This window comes from Hyperolius riggenbachi, chromosome 1, assembly GCF_040937935.1.
Source record: "Hyperolius riggenbachi isolate aHypRig1 chromosome 1, aHypRig1.pri, whole genome shotgun sequence".
In the NCBI taxonomy this organism is placed as follows: Eukaryota; Metazoa; Chordata; class Amphibia; order Anura; family Hyperoliidae; genus Hyperolius; species Hyperolius riggenbachi.
Genome location: NC_090646.1, coordinates 411,392,441 through 411,400,307, shown reverse-complemented (window position 1 = coordinate 411,400,307; position 7,867 = coordinate 411,392,441). Strand labels below are relative to the sequence as shown.

At 45.0% G+C, this 7,867-nt stretch overlaps 1 non-coding gene across 1 annotated transcript; it reads right to left on the bottom strand.

Moving 5' to 3' along the window:
- Positions 1 to 6,711: 6,711 nt before the first annotated feature.
- TRNAY-GUA (transfer RNA tyrosine (anticodon GUA)) lies at positions 6,712 to 6,802 on the bottom strand. Its single transcript is given in 2 exon segments — positions 6,712 to 6,747; positions 6,766 to 6,802. It is a non-coding gene; the product is annotated as a tRNA-Tyr (tRNA).
- Positions 6,803 to 7,867: the final 1,065 nt, after the last annotated feature.

Below are 7,867 nucleotides of genomic sequence, written 5' to 3'. Positions count from 1 at the left end.
GACCTCCTGAGTGCCTGGCACTTCCAATCTCAGCTGCAGGAAGCACGGTATACCATTCGCGCTCACTTGGACTCAGCACAGGTTCTATTTTTGCAGTACTGAGAACAAGCTTTTATTTAGGTTTGGTTGGAGGCCAAATGTCCACAGCGTGTTCTTCCTGCTAGAAGGAAATCGCTAATCATATGTTTTCTCTTTCCTATTTTGAAGCAGATTTTTCGGGGCAAGGAAAACATTTATTTGCTGTTGCAGTAATGATATGCTTCTGCCAGCGCCTCACAATCCACATACAGAGACACACAGATGTTGCTAATAGAGTTAGTGCGCATTCATAAGTGGGACGTTATTGTCCTGTGTTAAAAAGTCATTATAACACAGGTTAACGCACTGTAATGCTAAGCTTATGCGATGCTACCACGCTTTAAATGTTGCGTTATGCTTGCAGTGTGTTACCTCTAAACACAGATGTTAAACAGATACAGAGAGGCATACTTTTCATTGCCTGTGTGCTCCACTGCATCTACTGTATGTCATGGTAACGCAGTGTTAATGTGCGTTATAACCATTTTTTTTCGTTGTGTTGTAATGCTGTGTTTGACTTTAACGTTGCATTACAACACAACGTCCCACTGTGAATATGACCTTAAGGAGCATTATGGCGAAAAACTGTAAGATACATATGCACACATGCATGCAAGATGTACATTTGCCCCAGAGTACATTGCATTGTAAATTACTTTTTCCTATGTATTGGTTAGGAGGTACTATCAATATGATGGCTCTGAAGCTTTCAGATTTTGGACTAGTCCATCTCCTCATGGGGCATTTTCAAGGTATCCTTTAGTAAATTGGATAGCACTCTCTGGCAAAGCCCTATAAAAACATGTAGGGATGGCCCTGGTTAGGAGAATTCATGGAGAAGCATGTGATCAGTTTGATCAGCTGATAGATTTGTAAGGCTCTGATTTGCTGGTCCTGATCATGTGTTAAACCAGGAAGTCATCACAGCAAATCAGAGCCTTACAAATCTATCAGCTGATCAACCTGCTCACATGCTTCTCCATGAGTGTTCCTAATCAGGGCCATCATTAAAAACATGTAATACCATTTGTTCTAAAGCAAGCTGAGGTTATATTAAAGGGAACCTGAAGTGAAAGGGATATGGTGACTGCCATATTTATGCACTTTTAAACAATACCAGATGCCTGGCTGTACAGCTGATTTCGTTGCCTGTAGTAGTGTCTGAACCACACACCTGAAACAAGCATACAGCTAATTTAGTGAACTTTCTTCCCAAATGTACTTACCTCTTCTGCTTGATGACAGCTCCTAGCTCCTCCCCCCAACCTAGTTCCAAACTGAATACAATTTGCATGCATGCGAGTGATTAGCAACTCACTGGCCATCTCTAGTGTTGGATGTGTTACCCCATTCACATATACTGAATCCATGTAGATAGTCTCTTCCCTGAGAGTGAATACTGGGATTCTAGGCCCTGCAACACCAAGGGTGTCTGCTAGAAATACTGTAGCTGATCATTTATAAAGTTTATACCACTGTAGTAAAAGAAAAAAAAGATTTTTGTCAGATACAATGCAAGGAAGAGCTGCAGATAGCTCAGCATTCTGTGGGTAGTTTATGCTGTGTGGCTGGATGTTATCTGTACACAGTCTGTGTGCTCATGCTGAGAGTGACGTTTGGCTGCAGTCATACACTAGCTGCTCTCAGAAGATAATGCTATAGCTAGCATGGAGAAAGTATATAGAGTTTCTTTCCTTTATTCTTCTGGGATGTCACCTACACTTGTGCACTGTCAGTGGCGCAGCAATAGGGGGTGCTGCGGTTGAGACCACAATGGGGCGCTTGGAACAGAGGTTCCCTAGCTCAACCGCAGTATTAGCTTTTTATTGGTCCTGTGCTGGAAATGATCACTTCTTAACATGTTTTAAACAGGGCTGGTTTTAGGCTTTTTGCTGCCTGAGGCAAACTTATCAGGATGCACCCCCCCCCCCTACCCCCCAATTTAGAATGATCACACAACACAGGATAATTTACTCTACTTCATTTAATGTTCTCACATGACATGATGCAGCTCAACACAATAGCACACTGGCTGGCTGTGAGTCTGTGACAAACAACCTGCTCACCCTGAGGCCACTCCATTCCTCCCACCAAAAATAATTTACTCTCATAAACATAGAGACTTCCTATATACACGACACACAAATGCAGTCAATAAAACATGCATTTATTGTCCATACAGACAGGGGGCGTAGCAATAGCCATAGCAGCTGCTATGGGGCCTGGAGCAGAGAGAGCCCAGGTGGTACTTGATGTTTTCACTATTAACTTTCTTCTGTTCCTACTCTCTCTCACTTTGTCTTAGTGCCCATGGACTATATGCAATGAAGATATCATGTGAATGTAAAAGTCGCACACGCCAGTGAATAGGCTCCTCTGGATATGTATGTGTATTGTGTACCTTACCTACCACTTGCCCTGTGACATACCCTATACAGCCTAGGGTCCAGTTTAGAGTCCTTTTGCACTGTCTAAATTGCATTGTGATAACATTGCAAGCAACAGTGCCGAAAAGTCACAATCTGTGTAGCAGATTTCATATATTGTTATAGTAGAGCTGTTACTGAACAGCTTCTGTAACATAAACACCTGGAAAACAGCTCTGATCTAGCGTTTTTCAGAGCGTTTTTCCACTTTCCTATACTTTAACCTTTTGCCGACCGCGTCACGGCGATGGGCGTGGCTGCGGCAGCAGCCCCAGGACCGCCTAACGCCAATTGGCGTAAAGTCCTGGGGCTCTGTTTTGCAGGAGATCGTGCGCAGGCTGCGTGCGCATCTCCTGCTTGGGGGGCGGAGCTCAGCCCGCCTTCAGTCTCCGAGCGGCTATTGCCGCTCGGGAGACTAATAGACAGCGTGATCGCCGTCTATTTGCATGTACAGCGCTGCGATCGGCTGCAGCGCTGTACTGGGGACAGCCGTGTGACACGGCTGTCCCCCTGGGGGACAAGAGAGCGATCGGCTCTCATAGGCAGAAGCCTATGACAGCCGATCGCCATAATTGGCTGGCTGTGGGGAGGGAGGGAGGGGACATTTTTAAAGAAACAGCTTTTTAGCCTTAAAGCTGCAGTGGGCTATTTTACTAAAAATAGCCTGGTCACTAGGGGGGTTTAGCACTGCGGTCCTCAAGAGGTTAACATTGAGGCAGAAACGCCTCATAAATCTAAACAATGCTACAGCCCCCGAGTTTGCGTTTGTGGAAAAAACGAGCCGCTCTGGTGTGCACCGTCCTATTCACTTTCATTAGCCAAGCGGTTTTCCCCCTGCAAGCGTGTTAAAAAAGCTCTTCAGAACCGCTCTGATGTGCACCAGCCCTTACAAAAGCATCTCCACTGCTGAAATCAAAAATGATTTAGGAAACCTGGGCTGTATTAGAAAATAACAATCTGCTTCTCCAATGATGTTATTAAAATTATCTTTCCATTTCAAACATCAGCCAGGTAATAAAATCCAAAGATGATATGCAGCTCAAATTGCTTTTCTTTGCAGCCTGAGCTAGATTCACAGTGTGAGGGCTGGTGCACACCAAGAGCGCTTCTGAGCGCTTTTAGAAATGCCATCACTTTGAAAAGCGCTTGGCTAACGTATTTGAATGGGATGGAGCACACCAGAGTGATGAGCTTTTTTCCCAAACGCAAACGGGTCTTGCAGCATTTTTTGCTGATTTCTGAGGCGATTCAGTGGAAAGTGGAAAATCTCTCTGAAGCGCTAGATCAGAGTGGTTTTTCAAGCGTTTTTGTTACAGAAGCTGTTCAGTTACAGCTGTATTGTAACAAAAAATAACAAACACTACACCAAAATGCTCCAAAAATCGCTAGGCATGATTAAAAAATCGCTAGGGACATGCCTAGAATCACCTAGGAAAATCACTTCAAAAGCGATGAGCGTTTGCGATTATGCTAGCGCTTTTTGGTGTGCACTGGCCCTAACAACAGGAATCAGAAAAGGGTATACATGGCAGTGACTGCAAGCCAGATAAATAAATGTTGAGGGCCCTGGGACATCTTTTAGTTTAATAGCAATCAGTGTATGGGTAGCCCAATGGGGAAGGGGCGTCCTTAGCAGAAAAGGCACTCCTGTAAAACGCCCCCTCTGGAATGCTCCTTCTCCACCTCTCTTCCACCCCTGCAGCATCATGACCCCGGGGTCACAACCATTTTTTTTTTTTAAAAAGCAACAGTAGTGGCGGTAATGGGCTCTTGCCTGATTCGGCTAGCCTACTGCATCAGGTAGTGTGCAGCCGGCTCGGGTGTGCTAGGACTGCCTAACGCTGATAGGCAGCGGCGGGTTTAAGTGGTTATTACATGGAGCGGCCTCTCCATGTCAGTTCACGGAGACTGTCTCCGTGAACAGTGTGCGAGCCGCCGATTGCGGCTCGCACGCCTAATGTAAACACGCGGGGAAGAAATCCCCGCTGTTTACATCAATACAGCGCTGCTGTGCAGCAGCGCCGTAAGGCAGATCGGCGATCCCCGGCCTCTGATTGGCCGGGGATCGCCGTCATTTGATAGGCTGAAGCCTATCCTACATTGCGCAGGACGGATATCCGTCCTGCGCAGCCTAATAAGGAAGAGGGAGGTAAGGGGAAGGAGGGAGCGCGGAAAACGCTGCGGAGGGGGGCTTTGAAGAGCCCCCCCCCCGCTCGGCTACACGGAGTGGCAGCGATCAGACCCCCCCAGCAGGTCATCCCCCTAGTGGGGAAAAAAGGGGGGAAGTCTGATCGCCCTGCCTTGCTCACGATCTGCGCTACGGGCTGGAGAGCCCATGCAGCGCAGATCTCAAAGAACACTGAAGCGAAAAAAAATATATGATATAATGAATTGGTTGTGTACTATGAATAATTACTAGAAGATTAGCAGCAAAGAAAATATTCTCATATTTTTATTTTCAGGTATATAGTGTTTTTTCTAACATGGCATTATTCTTTAATATGTTCAGATTACACAACACTCAGCATTCAAAATGATTCTTTCAGAGCAGTCTGTGAACTACTGACCTCTCCTCTGGCAGAGGAAAAGTAAATAGTTAACTAACAGTTGAGATAATAAAAGTCAGATAACAGCCCTCTCCACGACTTTGAAAGTCATAGAGCTTAATGGCTTTTTTGCATAGAGATAACAACTGGAGTTTCTTAAATCTTCCTGTACTGGAAACAATTAGACTGATGTATCTGATCTTAATGTTTTATTTCTTAGCTGTACTACACATACAAATCATAATATCATCATTTTTTTTCGCTTCAGTGTCTCTTTAAGTGGTTAAAGGGAACCTAAACTGAGAGGGATGTGGATGTTTCTTTTTAAACAATACCAGTTGCCTGGCAGTCCTGCTGGTCTCTTTGGCTGCAGTAGTAAGAGGATCACACGCCTGAAACAAGCATGCAGCTAATCCAGTCTGACTTCAGTCAAAGCACCTGATCTGCATGCTTGTTCAGGGGCTGTGGCTGAAAGTATTAGAGACACAAGATCAGCAGGAGAGTCAGGCAACTGGTATTATTTTAAAAGGAAAAATTCATATCCTTCTCAGGTTAGGTTCCATTTAAGGTTAGGTATGGGGAGTTAGCTAGGTTTAGGCATCGGAGGGAGGGGGTAGGGTTAGGGTCAGGCATTGGTAGAATGAGCATTCTGTGTGAGAATATGGTAAGGTTTAGCTGAAGTAAAATATCAGTATAATTTACCGATAGTTCACTATTGGAATTTGCAATGCAAAATAGTAGAACATCAGTAAATGTACTGATATACTATTGGCTATTTCGGGTGACCAGATTTCCATCCGTCGTTTTAGCATGTATGCCTATCATGGCGGGTAGAGGGAGTGATGCTACATCTAGATTACTTATATAGCAGGGGATACCTGTTTAGTTATACGCGGAAGGGGGGGGGGTGCATCTAGCTACCTAATACTGGGGGGGAGGGGCTACCGCTTGGCTAATCTAATGAAAACTGAGGGTCACCACTGGCTACCACAACAGCGTGCTTGAGCCTGGGATTTTTATATGGATAATCGCATTCACAGTACCAGTGAAGCATACTTTCATTGTACTGCATGTTTCACTGTATGGTCCCACGGCATGTCTAATGTGTTGCAATGGTATTGCAAAGCAATGTGCACATAATGGAAGTTGCTGTAATAGGGGTAATAACCAGGGGCGTAGCAATAGGGGGTACAGAGGTAGCGACCGCATCAGGGCCCTTGGGCCAGAGGGGCCCCGAGGGGCCCTCCCTCAACTACAGTATTAGCTCTCTATTGGTCCTGTGCTCATAATAATCACTTCTATAGATACTTTGAATAGTGACAATCATTAACAAACTGTTCCCCATCCCCTTCTTGCACCTCTGACACTGCAGTTGCCATTGGCAGGTTTTGGTGTGTCGTATCAATTGTCATGTATAGAGTGCTAGGGGGGGGGGAGGGGGGGGGAGGGGGGGGGCCCATTGTAAAACTTCCATCGGGGCCCACAGCTCCTGAGCTACGCCACTGGTAATAACCCAGTGCTATTAATTGTTCTCTGCAGGTGAATTTAAACTTCTGTACAGTGCAATATTCCTAGAGACCACATAAAACGTTATAAAACTTGTGAAAACATTCCTGACAGTTTCGTGCAAAAAAAAAAAAAAAAAAGAAGGAAAAATCATGTCCTTCGGACCGGAATCGAACCAGTGACCTAAGGATTACAGCTGGGTAACTCCACTACAGTCCTCCGCTCTACCAACTGAGCTACCGAAGGATTTCTGAAACAAACATGCTCAGTAGGGAATATGAGCCGTTCTACCAGGATGTACGTCACACGTGTGCGTCTGACATCGAAAGGGAGGTTTTCTTGTTGCGTTCAACTAGTGCAGAGGTTATTTCTTATAGAATGAATAGCCATGGCTATATATATTGTGAAGCAAGTGTTGTGTATGTTCTGCTGCTTAGTATAGTCCTTGCAGATTTCAGAAAATGATCGAGTTTTATACAAAGCGATACTCCACCATGAAGCTTAAAAATGGTGTATTAGCGACACCTACTGGCAGTTATGGCACACTGCAGATATGGCACTGCTCAGATGGTGAGCATATGCTACTAATTCGAGATGAGTGTTGTTGAATAAATATCAGAACTCCATGCTGGATGGAAAATCTTGCAAGGCTGTACATACCTTATAATGACGATGAGTGGCTACAAAGGACCTCTAAAGTGGTATAGTTGCAATGTGTGAGTGCACAGCCCAGAGGCAGCAGTTTCTCTCTTACATGCTGGTAAATGTACAGGCTTCTTGTACTACAGTATATCACTCCCTTACACACTCCAATCAGTTCTGGGTCACCATGAGTTTGCTGGTTAGTCTGTGACTCACAGAAGGAGGCCCACTACCACTAGTGTTCAATGTATTGCATGTCACACGCACTACATGTTACGGCCAGAGCCCTTCATCAGGTGTGCTGAAGCCCGTAACATGTAGTGTGCGTGACATGCAATTAATTGAACGCTCCTTCTGTGAGTGATATTGCACTGTGTGGCCGCAGAAGTGGTGTATTTGCCTGAAGGATTGGCACCGCCACCATCTCTACACACTAGGTTAGAGTCTCCTGAGGTTTAATTTATTGTTCATGTACTAACTATCTCATTACACGCAGGCCTCTACACAACTGTTTTATCTTGTTTCAAGGAAATCAAGCAGTCTTCAGTTCCTCAAGAAGAAGCAAATGTCCATGTCTCTCTGTGCACATTGCTTCTGGATGATTGCAGAGAACCTGCTTCTGAAATACATTCCACAAACAAAGCAGATAAGATTATTCTGAGAAGGAGG